The 21,874-nt window shown below is 40.8% G+C and overlaps 1 protein-coding gene across 9 annotated transcripts in view; it reads left to right on the top strand.

The window, feature by feature from the left end:
• LOC133505701 (inactive rhomboid protein 2-like) overlaps nt 1–21,874 on the top strand; it is a 60,724-nt gene that overhangs the window by 1,355 nt on the left and 37,495 nt on the right. For 2 of the 9 annotated variants that reach the window (XM_061829043.1, XM_061829042.1), the window contains exon 2: nt 13,309–13,416. The exons of the other annotated variants lie outside the window; for them this stretch is intronic. The gene's annotated coding sequence lies outside the window, so the exon portion shown is untranslated. The remainder of the gene's footprint in view (nt 1–13,308; nt 13,417–21,874) is intronic. 9 annotated transcript variants of the gene reach the window in all.

The raw sequence follows: 21,874 nt of genomic DNA, 5'->3' as shown, positions 1-21,874 counted from the left end.
TTTTCAACTGAGTCACCGTGCCACCTTGGATGCTAACTTGCTGTCGTGAAATTGTCATTAATTTACTCAACACTCAGAAAATTCAGACTCAAAAGTTCAGATCATGATTCAACAGAACGCTGTGTTTATGTACAACCGTTAGTGCTATCGCTTGCTTGCTAGGCTACGTAACGTTTTGTTGACTGCTTGCGAGCCATGTTGTATTAAAAGTATCGTGATTTCTTGAAAATAATGGGCAATTCTTTCCAAAAATATTTTCAAAAAGTCAAGAGAGCGCATTATATTTACGTATGGATGAAAAATTTAAAAAATACAATATTGTATAGTCATATACAGGTACATAGAGTGGTAAAACAAAAAGGTATACGTATACATTTCATTATATTTGACGTAAATAAATTACGGTAATGTGCGCCACCAACCTGAAACCTGATGTCCTGGGCCTGGGGACGTTGCATTTTACGATCGTTAGCGTCAGATATTTGTTGCTACTGCACCAAACATCAGAAACAACAGCCCGTGAGTTTGTTTTAACTTAAACAAAGACAAAAAATTTCAACTACAAGGGCTAGTTGTGCAGCCACTTCGAAAAGAAATGTGACCTCACTCTGACCGATGACACGGCCAAACCTAAAGCAAATCAACATGAGGTAACTGCTAACAGCTAATTAACAAAACTACGTAGTACGATCGTAATGGGCACATTTAAAAACAAAACGGGATTGCGCACACAATTGAAATGCTCCCTTTTTTTTAAGTGCCCATTGCACTCATTTCTACAATAGGTTGACAACTCGTTTTGATTGCGACCTGACGCTATGAAGAGCTGCGACAGATTGTACCCGAACAGGGGCAAGAGGCTCCCGGTAGCACGGTGGACCTTCCTCCCAAAGTGCTGACAATAATGAGGAATAAAGGGAACCATGACTCATAGGATTCAAAAAAATGTTTCCTCACAAACGCCATGGATGGCACAGAGGACACATGCTGTGGGAGCAAGATGGGATCACTGTTCATGAATGCAGGAGGCACCAGAACTGGACCAAGTCATCAATGATGAGTTTGACAGTGATGCACCAAAGATTGTTACGATGGATATTTTTTAGATTGGAGATGAGTCAGATACTTCTTTTGAAGTCTTGGACAAGGATGTGTATTGTTATGGATAAACTGCACTATGCACAAACATTTTATGCACAAATATTTAATACAAAAAATGTTTGTTAAATACTGTAGTTTATTTATTTAAGACTAATCTGTTATCAACAGTATTAATAAAACGTCATGCCATCATTGAGCATTTATTTTATTTGGTTGACAGATTCTGTTCTTACAATTGCAGGGACCAGGACAAGCTTGTCCTGTGGCCTGTCCCAAGATATATATTACTGCTGCATCAGAACATGCACAAAGACTATTAATGATGACTTTTTGTAAAACAATACAAGTACAACAAATACAAACCTAGCAAAATAGAACTAGATAATTCCTAATAATCGGAGCGTACGGATAGCAGCACATTAGTGGTGTGCGTTGTACATCAGTAAGAGGGTTTTCCTGATTTTTTTTTAGGTCAACTTTGGAGGTGCGCATTATACTCGAGAAATTACGGTACATCAACATACCTCAAGCAAGCCTATAACGAATGTCTTCTCTCTAGCACCAGTAACTTCCGACTCTCATTTTTTCCCCATTTTTTTCTTTTTATGACCAATACAATACACACACTGTTGTTGTCGTGGCCGCTGTCAGAAGTGCATCTGATCGTGTTTTAGTTCACAAAGTCCATTGATTGTAAATAACATGATAAAAAAATGCTTTTACAAGGCTTAAAATAAGTTATTTTAGATTTGAATAAACTGAAAACAACAGGGGCGGTACGGTGGTGCAGATGTAAAGCGTTGGCCTCACAGTTCTGAGGTCCAGGGTTCAATCCTTCCCCAATGTAGAGATTGCATGTTCTCCTCATGGGTTTTTTTTCCGGGGACTCTGATTTCCTCCCACATTCCCCAAAAACATGCAATATTAATTGGACACTCTAAATTGCCCTTAGGTGTGATTGTGAGTGCAGCTGTTGTCTGTCTCCATGTGCCAGGCAATTGGCTGGCAACCAGTTCGGGGTGTACCTTGCCTCCTGCTTGTTGACAGCTGGGATAGGCTCCAGCACTCCTGTGACCCTCGTGAGGATAAGCGACTAAGAGAATGGATAGATGGATGAATGAAAACAACGGCAATGCAAAGCAAATGTTTTTTCGAAAAGCTGATTGATGACATCATCGATTGGCTCGGCGAGTTATGACATTAAAGCCGATCAGCTGGTCAACATAAAATTGTAATTATCGACAGATAATGATTAAGCAGATCAGATCGGTGTAAAGTCTAATTTTACATTTCAAAACTCTCGCAGCTGCCCACCACTAAACTTAAGTATGAATGCTGACAACGTGGTCTCAAGTTACTCTTTATATGACTTATTATAGATTGAACACATCTTGTCATTGGCTTCAACCCACATTTGGTTAATACTACTGCACAATACTACAGTTGTGCTTGTTTAAAGTTTGGTGTGTTGCTTGTCAGCAAAGATAGTCTTGCACTATTAACCATTCCCAATTTCAAATAAAGACAGTTACACATCACACAGGAATTTATCATAGTCTATTTTAAATTGAGTGATTATTAGGTTACCTTTTGGTCAGTTCTAACCTGAGTTTATAAAATTTAGAATTTTTGTGTCTGAAATTGCACAAAACCTTGCAGTATGAGCCGATTCACTCAATTTTGCATGAGAATTTGGTGTACCTGACAGCTAATAAATTCTGGATTAGGTTTTTTTTTTTTGTGGATTTTTGGAAATGCCTTAAAGAAAAGCTCAGCCCCAACAGAACAACCTAAACAGCAATGCCTTTTAGAATTCAAAGAAAGCATATGGAGTGGAAGTTATATAAAGATAGTGACTTCTCATTAAAATCAAGTAATTAACTTCATATTGACTTAATTTTTTTTGTATTTAAGTGTAACAAAAAGCAAGCATTTGTGACAAGTTTGCATTATGCCTGTCATTTAAGTAATGAAGTTTCATTACTTTTTGCCTTATCACTGGTTAATGAGTTATTGTATAAAATTACAGGCAAAGGTGATGGTGACCATTTCATCCCGTTAAAAACTATTTCGTATGAAAATAAATTCAGGTAAAATCTCAAATGAGTATTCCAGGAGAGTAGACTTTAGAGATTGTACTGTATGACTTCTACATCTGTCTATAACTACATAGTTTGATCCACTATCGCTGCTCATGATGAGGTCATGTAGGATGTAATTTACCGCTTCAGCATTCTGAAATTAAAACACGAAGTTATGTGGCATGAACACTGACATTCAATGGCTTTAGGAGCCAAAAAGTATGAACTTGGCAACTAAAAGCTCTGCTGCCTTGATGCTGTTGGCAGGAAAGCTATGACTCAGAAACCTTACTGGTAGTGTTTCAGTAGTAGCCCTGATGTGCTCAACAGTCAAGTGATGTTTCCACTACTAATATGCACATGAACCCTGAAACAAAAAATAACCCAAAATTTTTCCAAGTACGGATACCTTTATTGTGTTGTGTCTATATGTTGAGAAGCTCCTGGATGAAACACAAGGCGATATGTATGGCTAACCTCCTTCGCCTGTGTGCAGGTTTGGGCATGCAAAGTCTTGTGGGAATGGTGCAATGTTTTGCACTGCCTCTGGCGTGGTTAAGTTGAAGCTCATCTTTCCATTCTTTTATAGTGCAACTAAAGTAGTGGGTTCTGTCATTTTAATTTTGACATTACCGTATTATGTTTTAATGTCAGCCAAACACAACAAAAAGGTTTTGAGTCATTGGTATCTGGAGATTTTATAGTTTAGATGTGAATAATATTGGAGGTAGATTTGATTAAGACAATACAGAAACTCACACACCCACGGTTTTTGATGCATTCTGACTGCACTCCTGCTGGCCAAATCACTGCTTGTTCTGTCATGGTCAAATTATTCTGAGTGAGCAGCGCTGATCTTTTAGCCACATTTTAAAAGCTGTAAATGTATGAGCAAGCTGGTAGTTTTTTTTTTTTTTTCACTGTACCGAGGGTCTTACAGGTCTTGTCCAATGACATTCAGCCCTTTATTGCGATATATCACCCTTACTAAAATGTACTCTATACTACAGAGAAACTATACAGTAAAGTTAGAAATACAGTTTACCGCTAAGGACTCTAGATCAGGCAGCATGGTGGACGACTGGGTAAAGTGTCTGCCTCATAGTTCTGAGGATGGGGGTTCAAACCCCTGCCATGGCTTTGTGGAGTTTGCATGTTCTCCTTGTCCCGGTTTTCTTCGGGCACTCTGGTTTTCTCCCACAATCCAAAAACATGCAAGGTAGGTTAATTGAGGACTCTAAATTGCCCAAAGGTGTGAATGGTTGTTTATCTGCACTTTCTGATTGGCTGCCAACCAGTTCTGGGTGTACCCTGCCTTCTGCCCAAAGATGACCAGGATAGGTGCTAGCGCTCCCGTGACCCTTATGAGGATAAATGACGATGAAAATGGATGGAGTCATAATCAGTCTGGCATGCATTACCATCACTAACCAATAAGCAGCCAGCCTCCCAAGCTGAGAACAACAACAAAAAAAATAGCCAACGACATGAACACCGTCGACTGCAAATTTGAAAAGGACAATTTCACACCCCACACCCAGCCAGCGGCACCACCGACCACCATCACACCTCAATTCTGCATTGACTATCCACAAACAGGATGTGAGATGCATCTTAAAAAACATAAGATTAACAAAGCTGCTAACTCAGACCTCGTGTCCCCATCCTGCCTTAAAGTCTGCTTGGACCAGCTTGCTCTAGTCATAGAACTTCAATCGATCTGTTGGTTTGGTGTTACTCCCAATCATGCCCTTCCAGGTCTCGCTGTCATTGCCCACGTGAGCACTGAAGTCCTTCCAGAAGAACACCCACCTTAAGGACCCCAAAAATGGTGGGTGCTTTGAACTGCCGTTTGGTGCCGAGGCACAAACTGTCCGGACCAATCATCCCTCCCGAAGGCAGAGGGAGGCTACCCTTTTTTTCGCCCCACATGGGTGAACCCCGGTGTTCAAGCGCAGAGTTGCAGGGTGGGGTGGGAATTAAGTATGCCCACATCTGCTCAGTGCAGGAATCTCCAGAATGGAAGAGTCCAACCCTTCTCTAGACGACTGGTACTACAGCCCAAGCAGTGTGTGAAGGCAAATGGAGCATTTCCTCGAGACACAAGTGACCAAATATTTTTTTAGATCAAACCCTCTGATTGGCCCATTATTTTAGTGACCCATTTATTTGTAGCTCTGCCTTTGACTTGAGCATTGTGTGGTGGCAGGTGACTCTGCTCTCTTCACAAGAAACACTAGGTAAATCTTGAACACTAAAAAGGCTTCAAGCTTTTTATTAAGATGATGCAAAGAGTTACACTTTTATTGAAAACATAAGTTAAGGCTAACATGCAATGGGAAAATCAATAGATTGGCTACCAGCCTCAATGGGGAGGTGTGGTTATTATTTAATCAATGGCTATCTGAACAGAAGTTAGAGCAACACCTGTAGAAAGATATAACTAATCAGAGGCATATATTCTTTGTCCTCTGTGAAGAACTTATGACTGACGATATAGTGCCGAAAGCGATAGAGGACCAGAGGCTCCAGTACAGTCTATCCATACGTCTGTTAGACTGGTGGCCAATGCATCCACACTGGACTCAGCAGCACAATATGCATTGGAGAAAATGGTTTAATTACTTTGAATTGTTTAGTATTCAATTGTCATTACCATGTTTTTATGGCATCTATTACAGTTTTATTTTTATTACTGTTACTTTATGTACACCCTCCAGCTATTATGCATCAATGGTGTTCCTATTCATTTTGATAGACCTTTACACCAAAAACTGGGGAAGGAACTGAAAAAAAAAAAAAATAGAACTCTGTGTCAGAGTCAGGCAGACAGCCCTATGAATCAAGGTCCTCAAAATAAAAAAAAACAATCAGAGCAATCTAAGTCTAAATAAACTTGGAGGTAATATACTGGTCTGTGGTAAATAACTGACAAATGGGGGACATCGGTGAAAAGGAAGGAGAGGACAAAAAGACATAGCTTACTCGAAGAGGGCAGAGTTGGCTGGCAAGCTGAAAGCGCTGGGAGGCAGACTGCATGTGTGACCAGCAAGGCCATGTCATTCCTGCTGGGACCTGTCTTGGTTTGTCCATTCTGTCACGATCAGGGCTAGTGAAGAGCGAGGAAGTCACGTTAAGGTGTGGAAGACACAAATGGAGGGAGGCAAGGCAGGAGTAGAGGAATCTCAATAATTATTGAATTCTAAAAACAACCTAACAAAGTAACAATCAAAAATACTCTTAACTAGAAACTTGACATGACTTTCAAAAATGTAATGGGAAACAAAGCAACATGCAAGCCATGACAAGGACAATGGAACAACAAGAACTGAATGAAATCAGGGAGTTACATACACAGAGAGTAACGAGATGACAAACACCTGAATGAAATGAGTACCTAGAGGGAGCTGATAGGTCAACACAAAGAAGGAGGGCAAAAACAAACACCCAACCCAACAAAAACTGACAACATGAAACTTTCACTCACTCAGAATGTCTGAAGAAAAGTGATGACTATTTTGAAAGAAGAAGTGATGAGGATCAGTTCCTCATTGAGCCGATGTTGAGGCCGACTCAAACTGCACCTTCTGATAAGGCTAAAAAAAGGAAAACTTAAAAAAAGTTAATTAATCAGAAATCATCTTTGGTAAATGTTTGTGATCATTACAGGAAAGCGAAGGCTATCACTAGGTCAGGTGGTCCCCGGGAGATGCACAGGATGAAAGCAAATGTAGCACGCGAGCACAAAATCTCACAAACTGCTAATCAAAATCAGATTTAATAGCCAAATGTGTAAAAACACACAAGGAATTTTTCTCCAGCAGTCGGTACTGCCCTGGTATGTCATACAGAACAAGGAACAACATAGTAACAAGAACAAGAGATATTTCTGTTTATAGGGACTATTATACAAGGTGTCCATAAAGTCTCTTTACAATTTCAAAAATATATTAAAAATGCAATTGATTAGATATTTTATTCAGATTTGTTCTATTGTATTCAGCATTTATTAATGGTTTTTTTTTTTACCTCTTTTAATACATTTCTACATGGGCACCATTAGTTGCATGAAGCACATCAAGACGTTACTCGATTTCTTGCCATGTTTTCTGTAGCATAGCCTCATCAATTGTGGCATTGGCATCAGTAATCCTTTGCTTTAGGTCAGTAATGTCCCTTATCTTTTTTCGATACACAATATCTTTAACATAGCCCATAGAAAGAAGTCCAGGGGAGTGATATCTGGTGAACGTGGCGGCCAAGGAATTGGCCCATCCCTTCCAATCCACCGGTCTGGAAATGTTTGATTGAGGAACCCTCGAACATACAGCACCCAATGTGGTGGTGCAACATTTTGCTGAAAAATTATGGTTGGTTGAAGGTCATTCAGTTGTGGTGCCACATATTCAGTTAAAAGGTCAAGGTAAACATTTGCAGAAATTGATGTCTCGTTGAAGAAAAAAGGACCAATTATTCGATTACACATGATCCCACACCACACATTCACCTTTGGGCTTTTATGCTCAATTTCTCTAGTCAAGTGGGGTTGTTCTGATCCACAGATTCTCACGTTGTGTTTGTTCAGTTTCCCTGAAACATGAAAGGTTACCTCATCACTAAAACAAACTCATCATCCTCAGAAATTCGTTCCAGCATGTTAACTGCAAAGTCTTTTTGTCTTGGTTTATCATTTGGCTCGAGTGCCTGTAAGAGTTGCACTTTGTAAGTGTACAATCGCAAGTTCTTGTGTAGGCCCTTGTGCACTGTTGAACGCGGTAGCTGTAACTGTGTGGCAGCAGTACAGATGGATTTTGTGGGGGAACGAGAAAAGGATTGCCTTACACGATGGATGTTTTCCTGAGATGTTCTTGGTCGCCCACTCCTTCCTTTATTTAACACTGTCCCCGTCTCCATAAATTTCTTGTGCGATGCATGAATTGATGGACGTGATGGTGGATCTCTTCCATACTTAGTTCTGTAGTTTTGCTGAGTCTGCCGATCCGATTTTGTTTTATCAAACCATGAGACACATTGCGCCTTCTCTTCAAGGGTAGCCATTTTGTAGGGGTTCATTCTACATCACCTCTTTCACAAACAGGATCCTTGAAACACACAAATGCAGTGTGATAAAAAACTATAATAAACACTAAATACAATAGAACAAATTTGAATAAAATTTCTAATCAATTGCATTTTTAATAAATTTTTGAAATGTAAAGAGACTTTATGGACACCCTGTATTATATTATAGGGACTATTGAAGACTGAGAAATTGCTTTTTAATGTTTTGGGATAGATTTTCAAGCCATTACAATACAATACTGTATAAAATTACAAAGCACCGTTAAATTTGTAGTATTTCTTTTGATTTAGTACACAAACACAGGAAGTTTGTTTACAGCATTAATCACCACAAAAAAAAAAACCATACACGTTGTTAAAGATTTTTAAAAATAAAGGTCACTATGTTGTCACAAAGTCAGCCAAACCCATAATTTTCACTTAATAAAATTACAGCTAATATATCTGCACTCCAGAGGTCGAAACTGCTGACTAAGTAACTAGCTAACTAACCCTTGCCAGCCAATCGCAGGGCACATGGAAACAAACAGCCGCACTCACAATCACACCTAGGGGCAATTTAGAGTGTCCAATTAATGTTGCATGTTTTTGGGATGAGGGAGGAAACCAGAGTGCCCGGAGGAAACCCACACAGGCACAGGAAGAACATGCAAACTCCAGACAGGAGGGTCCGGCCTGTGTAGATAATACATATCTTGTAGTGAGTGTTTATCTCTCATGTAAAAAAACAAAAAAATATTCACATGAAAATGGTCTGTGGTGGTAAAACATTTTGGGACCACTTCCTTTTGTATAAAAAAAATATATAAGTTTATTATTTGCTTATGTATTGTGTATTTTTTTTCAAGGGGGTTCTTTCACAACACCCATTCACCCATTTTCTGAGCCGCTTATCCTCACAAAGGTTGCGTGAGCACTGGAGCCGATCCCACGGTCCCATCTCATCAGCGGGCAGGAAGCAGGGTACTGAACTGGTTGCCAGCTAACAACAATTCGCACTCACAATCACACCTCAGGGCAATTTAGAGTGTCCAGGTTAATGCAGGAGACCGGAGGACTTTGAGAAAACCCACGCAGGCACGGGTAGAATATGCAAACTCCACACAGGCGTGGCCGGGATTTGAAGCCCGGTCCTCAGAACTGTAAGGCCAATATTCTAACAATATGCTCCACCATTCCCCCATACAAAATAATATTATAAGGCAGATCCAAATTATAATATGCAGGCAGCAGACACAAGAAAATACCCCAGGCTATCCTTCCTAACTTCGGGCGAAAGGCAGAGTACACCTTGAACTTGTCGCCAGACTATCGCAGGGCAAATTTTTACAATGCATTTCGGTGTAATGGACCTTTCCGGTGGTGACCTTAAGCTCCGTCCCCTTACCAATGTCCCACAAGCTTTCAAAATGGCAATTGAACAGAACATGTTTGAAGACTATTCTCTATCGCATATTCCAGATAATATTGGGGTATGTTTTTTGCCAAATGCGTCAGGCTTGTCCAAGAGAGTTCGACAGAGAGGTGTCAACTATTTCACGCAAGGATATATACACGGAATTAAGATTTTGGACGGAGCAGGACGCAATGTCAGAGTTACACCGAAACGTTGGCGATCGATGCAAAAAAGTTGGACGCCTCACAAACTTCATATTGAAATCCAACAGGATAAAATTGTGGAATCGTACTGCGCATGTAAAGCAGGGTGAGTACTTTTTACTTGGTAAGATCACGAGTAACATCATTGTAGTCTTTATAAGTAAGTGGGTGTATTCATTTGACTTGACTCTTAATTGAACCCAGTGCTCTGTCTTAAAACTCCAATGTGATACATAAAGGCAAATAGACATTTGTCTTGCATGACATTGCACATTTAGTATCACTAACACAACTCTTCGGCATAAAACATTACACACTTCATTCAGCAGGTCAGTGATCACTAACAAAGTGAAAGTTGTTCTCCTGCAATGTATAAAGCACTGATAATTCGATCAAACTCAAAGATACGTCTCCCTCACTTACCTTCGAACATACAGCGTTGTGTTTGTTGATATTGTCCACAATAAGTTGTACGTGCACTCTTCCGCAGGCCTTAATCCATCGCAGACACTTCGCCAACAGTGTTTTAGGCTTTGGAAAATTAATCAACCAGGCCCCTTGTAACTTAGCAGGATATCATTCATCAGAATTGCACGTTCCCCAAGCGCATCTGAGGACCATTTTCTTCGTAACATTAACTTTTCCAAGCGCACACTGCTGGCAACCAGCATCGCTTGTGGGACAATGTGGTGAGAGGGGCGTGTCAAGCCAGGGGTTAAGACAATGTGGGTCTTCTGATTGGCTATTATTGTATGAATAATTGACAGGACGGAAAGGTCCATTGACAAGCTAGTTTGTAGTAGCAGCATGGGACTTTCTGCTGTTACCTTAAAGTTGTTTTCTGGTGACTTTATTTTGAAACAGTTTGTACTTATTTTACATAATAATATATTAAAACATACTGAAATCATTGCCCGGGGTGGGTTGGTGGTTGGGGGGGCACTTACCATATAGCCTAACGACCCCACTGGAAGAGTGACGAAAGGTAGTGTTGTACCAGGAAGGATCTTGTGCAATAAACTACCAAATTACTGCACAGGGTTAGGGTTAGGTCACATAGACCCACATCAGAAGTGCTAGTTTGTTAAATGAGCCATAGGTCAATCACGATTGTTATTACAAAATACAGTGGAATCTAATCTTAAAATAGGTTCTCACAAATACTTATATGTAAACTGTTATGGCTTGTTTTAAGTTGATCTTCACAATCGCAAAACCTTTAATTGTACACGTTTTAAGCAACATTATAACTTGATTTTCCAACCACTGTACGAGTATAATGAGAATTCGACCACTGTATTTGCACTGTACAGTACTATGCACTGACATTCAGACCTACAAATAATTTAGTCTTCAATGTACCTAACGTGCGTGTTTTTGGAATGTGGGAGGGAATTCAGTGGTACCTGGAGTGAACCCACCAGGCAGATTTGAATCTGCCACCTCAGAACTCTAAAGCATTTCTGCTAAACAGATGCCACTGTGCCACCTGTGGGTGTAGAGATGCATGAAAAAAAATATTATGAAAGTTATAATTTCTTGTTTAGGCAGCATGGTGGAGAAACTGGTGAGAGCGTTACAGTCACAGTTTTAGGGTTCAAATCCCAGTCCCGCCCGTTTGGAGTTTGCATGTTCTTCCCACGCCTGCGTTGGTTTTCTCTGGGCATGCCGGTTTCCTAATTGGAGACTCTAAATTGCTCTTAGTTGTGGCAACCTGTTTAGGGTGTACCCTGCCTCCTGCCCAGAGATAGCTGGGATGGGCTCCAGCACTCCCACAACCCTTATGAGGATAAGGGGCTCAGAAAATGGTTGGATAATTTCGTTTTTATTCACATATCCTTTCCCGTTGACAAAAAGCCAAACAAACAACAAGACATTTGTAAAGTTAATCCTTTAGATGCTCACCTAGCTCATTCATGATGATGATATTAGGTTGAATTTTTTTTTTTTTAATTTTTGTGATGGCATATTCTAATTAACTCTTGATTGGGTATATCTGAAACTAAGGTTGCACAATTTATTCCAAAATAATAATTATTTTGATCAATATTGTAATTATAATTATTAATCACCATAATTTGTCTTTAGGGAAAAATATTTTTACTACACTACATTTCAACAATCAACAAAATTTTCAGTGTAAGATGAATCTTTAAATAAAAATAAATAAACGTACCTCGGACTAACTGAATCTATGCTTTTACAAAATTCAGTCATGAATTGCAACTTAATGGACACAAAAATAATTAATGCATAAAACGTAATAGGATGAGTCTCTATGTAACACTTTTTTTTTTTTTAAATCCTCAAGAGAAGGGTTGCGTCAGGAAGGGCATCCGGCGTAAAAATTGTGCCAAACAAATATATGCGTTCATCTGAGATGACACACTGTGGCGACCCCGAAAGGGACAAGCCGAAAGAAACTTACTTACTTACTTACTATACTGAATTGTTAAGGACTCTGTTGTCGTGTATGTCCATATAGCGGTTTGCAAATGCAATAGAACAAATGCATTTCTTGATGTGCTTATGCAAATTCTTTCATTAGCCAAGGGATGCGAAATGTTTTGTCTGTGTACAAGGGAAAATCATTGTTGTACTAAGTACTAATCCTGATACTTATTGTCATGCTATAAGATGTATTGCATTTTGAGCTCCATTTCAACATGCATCTTGGCAACTGTGGAAGTTGCAGTGCAATAAAACACAGGAAAAGAGCAGGGATGCACAATAATGTGGAGGCGCCCTGTGTTGTTTCTCAACCCTGAGTTAGTTAAAACGTGCCAAAAATACACTGTTGGAGAAATGTTTGTCTTCAAAGCTGCCATGTGCGATGCCTTTATTTCTTATCCTTGTTACAGCAGCTGAAATAAGTGTTTAGTATGCAATCTATTTCTAAAGGTGCTATTCACCCGAAAATTTCACAAGATGCTGGAAACAACCCAAAGTAATCCATTAATACAAAGAACGTAGAACAATAAAAATCTGAATTTAAATTGTTTGAAAATGTGAAACAACACATGGGGAGAGGTCTTGCACACATGAAGAAAGAGACATGGAAACTCAAGAGAACACATAAAATCGATCAACCATCAAGCAGCATTCCATCTCCTTTTCAGTGCAAATGAATATCCGCTGGTTCAGGCCGAATTGATGGCCCACAAAAAGCTCTTATCGCCAATGTGTGAGTGAAAGGCACATCTCAGTAATGAGCTGTCTCAAAACCATTGCAAAGTAATTATTGCAAACCACAACATTGGATATGAATAAATGCCATTTATTGGTATTATACCATTGTACGATGTTGATGTTGATGATGATGGCGCGCATGGACGCCGCGGCTTATGACTCATATTAGGGCTTCTGAGCATTCCAGTGAGCATGGTTGGGGGCATAATACATAAGTGGAAAGCTAATCAGACCACCATAAATTTGCCTTGATCAGGTGCTCCTTGCAAGATTCCTGACAGAGGAGTGTAAAGAATAAACAGAGGAGTTGTCCAAGAGCCAAGGATCAACTGTGGAGGGCTTCAAAAAGGCCTGGAACTAGGAGGTACGGTTGTCACAAGGAAAACTGAACAATTCGCATTGGCGCAATGGTCTGTATGCACCCATTGCTGGAAAAAAAAGAGCATTTCAAATTTTTTTTTTAAATTCGCTGAATATTTGGATGAGCCAGTTAAACACTGTGAGGGTATATTCATGAGCAATCAGGGTTCGCACGCGGCCCTAAAAGTCCCTAAAAACCACTACATTTTTGAAGGTGCATTTAGGAGCTCCTAAAACTCCTTAAAATCCGCGAAAACCGGTCAAGCCCCTAAAAAGGCCTTAAATTAAAAAAAAAAATCAAAGGGAGGACCTCTACCGCCAAAATTCTCCCTTAAAAATATATTAATCTTTTATTTAAAAAAAATAGTGATCCGTCTGCCGTCCAAAACAGCCGAAAATTCTCAACGGAAGTCACCGTGTTGACAACTAGTCGCCATCTTGTTGATATTCCATTGTTTGTTTCCGTGAGTAGGCATTTCACTTCGTCTTCGTTACAACGTAGCGTAGTTCTATCATCGATCCAACTTGTATCACGGGGAAGTGCATTTTTCAAGAAGCTTGGGTTGAAAGTAAGGAGTTTGGGAGCTGAGTTTGTCGAGATCCAAAAGATCGGCACATGTTTTACTGCCATCTGTGCAAGCAGAGTTACCAGCTTGAAAAGATGGGCGTCAAAGCGCTGGAGTCGCACCGGAAAATTAGGAGACAAGCTGATTTGGCGAAGACTCTCTCATCTTCTGTTGGTATGAATCTGTTTCTAAAATATCAAGATAGTGAAGCATCAACTTCAGGCAGTGGTACTAGCAGTGCATGCGCACTAGGGATTGCAAAAAAACGCTTACTTTCATAACCGGTTTTAACCGAACAGCTGCAGCAAAAAAACGATTAACCGGTTTTAAAACCGGTACCATTGTGGTGTTTACATAATTCACCCGCGGGACCTCGAGTTGGGGTGCGGGGTTCCGCACGGACTGTTTTTGTTTTTGGTCTTCCGGAGTGACGAGTTCACAGAGTTCCCCCCGTTATGCGTTATTAAACTGAGTGGTCTTTTGAGTCCAACTTTACTCTAACAGCGAAACTTGAAAAAAGTGGAAATGATGTTGAAAAAATAGCGCAATGTGGAGTACGGAACCGGAAGAAATTAAATTTTAACCGATTTCGAAAGTCCGATTACGGTTTCGGTTTTTAAAAAAACGAAAACCGCTTATAACCGGTTATTTGTAGCCGGTTGCGATCCCTAATGCGCACCTACCGTTGTCCAGCCAGAAGTCAGGCTTTATGAACGTAGTTCAATACACGAAGACGGTCTCGTTAAAGGCAGAGATCGTGTGGACTTTAAAAGTGATCTGCAGCCATTACAGTTACAAATCTTGTGAAAATAATTCGAAGGTGTTTGCAGTCATGTTCCCAGACAGTGACATTGCTAAAAACTACCACTGTGGGGAAAGGAAGACTTCGTACCTGGCTACATTTGGCATCGCTGCCCACTTTTCATCTCTACTGCCTCAAAGCCAAAAAAGCCAGAATAGAGACCGACATATCAACGCTTATTGAGAAGGCTGACAGGCTGTGTGAGGAGGCAGAAGAAAAGAGGAATCTGAGGTTTATCACCGAGGCCAATGCACTCAGAGGCAGAGCAAAGGACAAGAGAGCCACTTTGGCACCTCTGCAGCAACAAATAGAGGAGGCACTGGGTAGGCTCAAGGAACTAGAGTAGGGGTGCTGAAACAGACATCAGTAGAAGACATTTGTGTATATAGTCGTAATTGTAGTTAGAATCTGTTTTTCTTTATACTGTTATGTGAAGACGTTGACAATGGTCATATCAATGAGAACTACCACAAGGGGCGACAGGTGATCACTGTCACAGGTACTGAGGTACTGGAACATTTGATGAACCAAGAATGGTTGATGGCACCATTGGGTGAGTCTTTTTTCCTTACTCTTGATTTCCCACGATGGCCCTAAATTTTTCGTGTCGGCCCTAAATTTTTTCCGTGTCAGCCCTAAATTTTTCGTCTCAGCCCCTAAGAATGCCCCTAAAAAGCCCTTAAATTTTTTTGGTCAGACTGAGTATGAACCCTGGCAATGTTCCCTCTCAGCTGCGCAGCTGCACAATTGCGCACTTTTCACACACTCTCAGCGCACACGAAAACCTATCCGGTGCAGTGAGCGCAATGCAAATGAATTTGATTATATAACGTTTTTTTCTGTATCGTTTTGCTGTGTAATTTGGTGAGTGACAACTGTCCAGCCAATCATACGATACGATGCACATATGCTACGCAACCAATCACAGCATTGACAGTACTTGTGCATGTGCTGTGCTCGGACACACTCCATAATAACTGCGGTTCTTTTAAGATGGAATGGCTGTCGGAGTATGTGCAAATAGAAGAACAAACGGTGAAACTGGGTGAGATCTTTTCTTTTTCAAGTGAGAAATAGTGCTCTGCCTAATATGCAGCCACGCTAAAGTTGTCAATGGAAGCTGGACTACTCAAGCAACACATTCGCTTGTCCCGTTAGTGGTTGCCACAGCGTGTCATGTTTTTCTATCTAAGCCTATCTCGTGCATCTTTCTCTCGAACACCTTTCGCTCTTTTCCCTGGCAGCTCCAACCTCTACCAATATACTCACTCTCTCGGCTCTGAACATATCCAAACCACCGATGTCTGGTCTCTCAAACCTTGTCTCCAAAACATCCAACTTTAGCTGCCCCTCTAATTAGCTCATTTCTAATCCTATACAACCTGGTCACTCCGAGCGAGAACCTTAACATCTTCATTTCTGTCACCTCCAGTTCTGTTTCCTGTTGTTTCTTCAATGCCACCATCTCTAATCCATACATCATGGCTGACCTCACCACTGTTTTATAAACTTTGCCCTTCATCTTAGCAGATACTCTTCTGTCACATAACACACCAGAGATCTTCCGCCAGCTGTTCCAACCTGCTTGGACCCGTTTCTTCACTTCTTTACCACACTCACCATTGCTCTGGATTGTTGACCCCAAGTAGTTGATATTGTCCACCCTCGCTATCTCTTTTCCCTGTAGCCTCAAAATTCCCTCTCCACCCCTCTCATTCACGCACATATATTCTATTTTATTTCGGCTAATCTTTATTCCTCTCCTATCGAGTGCGTGCCTCCATCTTTCTAATTGTTCCTCCACCTGCTCCCTGCTTTCACTTCATATCATCTTCCAACATTGTGGTCCAAGGGGATTCCAGTCAATTACCACAGCAAGCAGAGCTGATCCCTGATGCAGTCCCACCTCCACCTTAAATTCTTCTGTCACACCTACGGCACATCTCACCACTGTTCTGCTGCCCTCATACATGTCCTGTACTATTCTAACATATTTCTCCGCCACACCAGACTTGCGCATGCAGTACCACAGTTCCTCTCTTGGTACTCTGTCATAGGCTTTCTCTAGGTCTACAAAGACACAATGTAGCTCCTTCTGACCTTCTCTGTACATTTCAGCATCCTCAAGGCAAATAATGCATCTATGGTAGTCTTTCTAGGCCTGAAACCATACTGTTACTCCTAGATACTGACTTCTGACCAGAGTCTACCCTCCACTACTCTTTCCCATAACTTCATTATGTGGCCCATCAACTTTATTCCTCTATAGTTGCCACAGCTCTGCAAGTCCCCTTTGTTCTTAAAATGGGAACTAGCACACTTTTCCTCCATTCTTCAGGCATCTTCTCGGCTGCTAGTATTCTGTTGAATACGTTGGTCAACAACTCGACAGCCACCTCTCCAAATTGCTTCCATACCTCTACCGGTTTGTCATCACGACCAACTGCCTTTCCATTTTTCATCCTTTGTAGTGCCTTTCGAACTTCCCCCTTAAAATTAAATAAAATATAATTAATTTGGAATGGATAAAGTCATCGGGAGGAACACCTACATCCTTTCTAGTTTGGCATAATTTTTTGATTATGCGTTCTAAATAAAATTTTTGATTTATGGGGCATCATGTCATTTATTTTCTGTCCATCAAACTTTGGAAAAATGGTAAAAAAACGTTTCCTTTTTATTACTTGTTGATCAATCTCATAACCCTTGAAGGTTTGCTTCAATAAATCAATTTATTTTCTCCATTACAGTGGCTCATCAATTATCCTCACTCAAATACAGAAACGAGGATTAATAGGGACTAACAGGGAAATCTACAATAAAAAACAAGATGATATACAACACAAACAAAGACAGAAAAACATTGGTTTAGGGAGCTGAGTTGTGACATAAAGGGAGGTGAGTGAGCATGGGATGGCCAGACGCAAAGTAGGATTCACTGTTCTCTTTAACCTCAATATGCACCAATCTGTCCTCATGCCTTCCCTCACAACATCCATCAACCTATGTTTTCTTCCTCTCACTCTTTTGCCTGGAAGCTCCATCCTCAGCACCCTTGTACCAATATACTCACTTTCTCACCTCTGCACATGTCCAAATCATCGAAGTCTGCTCTCTCTAACCTTGTCTCCAAAAACAAGCAATCAAATAGACAAAGTCAGCACATAAGATACACAATTCACACACTACCTAGTCTATGTTAAAGTTAAAGTCAGATAAAAGCAATCAAATATACAAAGTCAACACAGAAGATACACAATTTACATACTACTTAATTTATGTTGAAGTTTAAGTCAGATAAAAGCTATCAAATAAACACAGTCAGCACATAAGGTACACAAATCACTTACGACCTCTGTGCAAATATAATGGATATGACGATTCAAAGGATATGTGGATGTTAGGGATTAGGTAAGGTTGTTTTCGCGCTAGGCTAGGCTAACTTGGGCCGAGCTGCTTCAACTCGGACGATACTACTCGTATTTGGGTACTAACATAAAACTTGTTAAATTTCCTATGAGTCCTCTCACGTCCCTCGTTGTACCCGTTGTTTAGGTCATACACGTTATGAAGTTACACACGTTTGAGGTTTCTTCAACAGCACGGTTTGATGGCAAACACTACTCGTTGTTAGCCAGCTAAGCTAAGGTAGTCTGAGCCTATAAGCAAGTTTAAATTGGTATAAGTACGTAGTAAGTAAGTAATCAGTTATGATTGAAAAAAAAAAATAGGACTGGGAGTCGTCTCCTCCGTACACGGAAGTGTATTGCTGCCACATGCTTACCTCCGTAAACCTCTATTATTTTTTTTTAAATGTGCATTGTTCTCAAATGAGTTAACTTGGCATTAGAAATGCTTCTTGATAATTTGAGATTGAGAAGAATAATTCCTACCTGAAATGAAATGATCGCTACACAGGCGTGTTTATTTCGCTGGCCACTACCCATCTTTTTTAATTGCTGAAATCCATCGATCTTTTCAGCTGGTATTCCATAGAATGATCTCTTTGAATATGTATCTCGTCTGTTGTGACAACCGACAGCACAATAGGTCTCGGGCATTGTGAAAAATCTGCTTTGATTGAACGACTCCTGCACTGCCGAGCAGCTTTGTTTGAACGGCAATATGGCGTCGTGAAAATGGTGCCGTAACGTGCATGATCTCTATAGCCAATTCTTGCAGCTGACTCTGAGCAGGAGGTGGGATACACCCTGAACTAGTCACCAGACAATCGGAGGGCACATATAAACAAACAACCATTCGCACCTATGGCCATTTTAGCTTTTTCAATTAACCTCACATGCACCCTCAGAACTGAGAGAAAAATTTGCCAACCAGTCATTCACCGAGCCGCCTGTTAGAGTTCACATAAACCATCCAGGCTTCCATTCTCTAGACATCTTATCCTCACTATGGTCATGGGTGTGCTGGAGCCTATCCTACCTATCGTCAGGTGAGTGGCGGGGTGCAACCTGAACTGGTCAAATTTTAAAAACGTCCCATCAAAATTCATGAAAGTTAAAACAATTTCTTGGTCCTTTTGTCATTTTGGGCTATTTAGAAGGAAGTGTATAGAAAAACCTAAATTTCATCTCCACTTTTTGCAAACATCATTGTCAGCTCTATTGTACAAACCTTAGCTATGATCTGTTCACCTCAAAGTACACTATGTACATTTCGTAGTTCCAACATTATTTTTAAAATCCTCAATTGCATGAACAGGCTCTTATCTGTCACTATCCCTTGAGAGGGGAGGATTTGGACTGTGGTCTGCATTACTTTCCACCACTTGAGTGCTCTGTCCATTAGTAAAGCTATTTCATTATCTAAGGTGGTGGGTGGGTATGTACCCCGTCTGCTCTGCACATTGCAATTTAATTAAGATTCTAGATTAAGTTTGGAATGTTTATACATTCGGATAAAATTGAAACATAACCGCAATGGTCATTAAAAATGAAAATGGTTGGAGAAATAGAAAATAGGGTGGTGAAATAATATTGGTCAGTCTCAAGGAAAGGTAGACTTGGGACTCAGCTGGTGTCAAGTTTCGCTTGATGCTTCCATTCCTGACACACACACACACACACACACACACACACACACACACACACACACCACACACACACACACACACACACACCATGAGTCCCACATTGATTTTATGGACCACGACTCAACAGCAATGTGGAAGCTGTCTAGACCCTAATGCCATAATGGATAAGCTTGGAATACTTTAAGGGGATTTCTGTAGTTACTCTGATAACTGTGAATGTAATCAGTGTCTTATGAGCTATTTTGACCACAAAGAAATAGACAAGGTTGTTCAGTGGGGACAGGTCAGCACATCTGCCTCAAAGTTTTAAGGACCCACATTCAAATATGGCCTCTACTGTGTGGAGTTTGCATTTTTCTTCTTGTGCCTATGTGAGTTTTCTCAGGGGACCCTGGTTTCCTCCTACATACAGTGCCTTGTGAAAGTATTCGGACCCCTTGAACTTTTCAACCTTTCGCCACATTTCAGGCTTCAAACAAAGATATATATATATTTTTTTTTTTCAAGAATCAACAACAAGTGGGACACAATCATGAAGTGGAGCGAAATTTATTGGATATTTTAAACTTTTTTAACAAATAAAAACATGAAAAGTGGGGCGTGCAATATTATTCGGCCCCCTTGCATGAATACTTTGTAGCGCCACCTTTTGCTGCAATTACAGCCGCAAGTCACTTGGGGTATGTCTCGATCAGTTTTGCACATCAAGAGACTGAAGTTCTTGCCTGTTCTTCCTTGCAAAACAGCTTGAGCTCAGTGAGGTTGAATGGAGAGCGTTTGTGAACAGCAGTCTTCAGCTCTGCCCAGAGGCCCCGGATCTCAGTGGTTAGACCACTGGTTTAGTAAACCAGGGGTTGTGGGTTCGTATCCCACTGGGGCCTCAACTCCCTGAGAAGGGTTGCGTCAGGAAGGGCATCCGGCGTAAAAAATTGTGCCAAACATATATGTGCGTTCATCTGAGATGACACGCTGTGGCGACCCTGAAAGGGACAAGGTGAAAGTAACCTCCAGTCTTCGGATCTGCCCACAGATTCTCGATTGGATTAAGGTCTGGACTTTGACTTGGCCATTCTAACACCTGGATACAAACCATTACATTGTAGATTTGGCTTTATGCTTTGGATCATTGTCCTGTTGCAAGATAAATCTCCATCCCAGTCTCAGGTCTTTTGCAGACTCCAACCGATTTTCTTCCAGAATGGTCCTGTATTTGACTCCATTCATCTTCATCAATTTTAACCATCTTCCCTGTCCCTGCTGAAGAAAAACAGGCCCAAACCATGAGGCTGCCACCACTATGTTTGACAGTGGGGATGGTGTGGTCAGGGTGATGAGCTGTGTTGCTTTTACGCCAAACACATAATTTTGCATTGTGGCCGAAAAGTTCGATTTTGGTTTCATCTGACCAGAGCACCTTCTTCCACATGTTTGGTGTGTCTCCCAGGTGCCCTGTGGCAAACTTTAAACAAGACATTTTATGGATAGCTTTGAGAAATGTCTTTCCTCTTGCCACTCTTCCATAAGGGCCAGATTTGTGCAGTGTATGACTGATGTCCTATGGACAGACTCTCCCACCTCAGCTGTAGATCTCTGCAGTTCATACAGAGTGATCATGGGCCTCTTGGCTGCATCTCTGATCAGTCTTCTCCTTGTTCGAGGTGAAAGATTAGAGGAACGGTCGGGTCTTGGTAGATTCGCAGTGGTCTGATACTCCTTCCATTTCAATATGACTGCCTGCACAGTGCTCCTTGAGATATTTAAAGCATAGTAAACTTTTTGTATCCAAATCTGCCTTTAAACTTCTCCAAAACAATATCTCAGACCTGCGTGGTGTATTCCTTGGTCTTCATGATTCTCTCTGCACTTTAAACAGAACCCTGAGACTATCCCAGAGCAGGTGCATTTATACGGAGACTTGATTACACACAGGTGGATTCTATTTATCATCATCAGTCAACATCGGATGATTCAGAGATCCTCACTGAACCTCTGGAGTGAGTTTTCTGCACTGAAAGTAAAGGGGCCGAATCATATTGCATGC

The sequence above is a fragment of the Syngnathoides biaculeatus genome, chromosome 9 (genome assembly GCF_019802595.1).
Source record: "Syngnathoides biaculeatus isolate LvHL_M chromosome 9, ASM1980259v1, whole genome shotgun sequence".
Lineage (NCBI taxonomy): Eukaryota > Metazoa > Chordata > Actinopteri > Syngnathiformes > Syngnathidae > Syngnathoides > Syngnathoides biaculeatus.
Note: the sequence above shows the minus strand (reverse complement) of the source record. Positions and strands in the feature narration are given on the sequence as shown.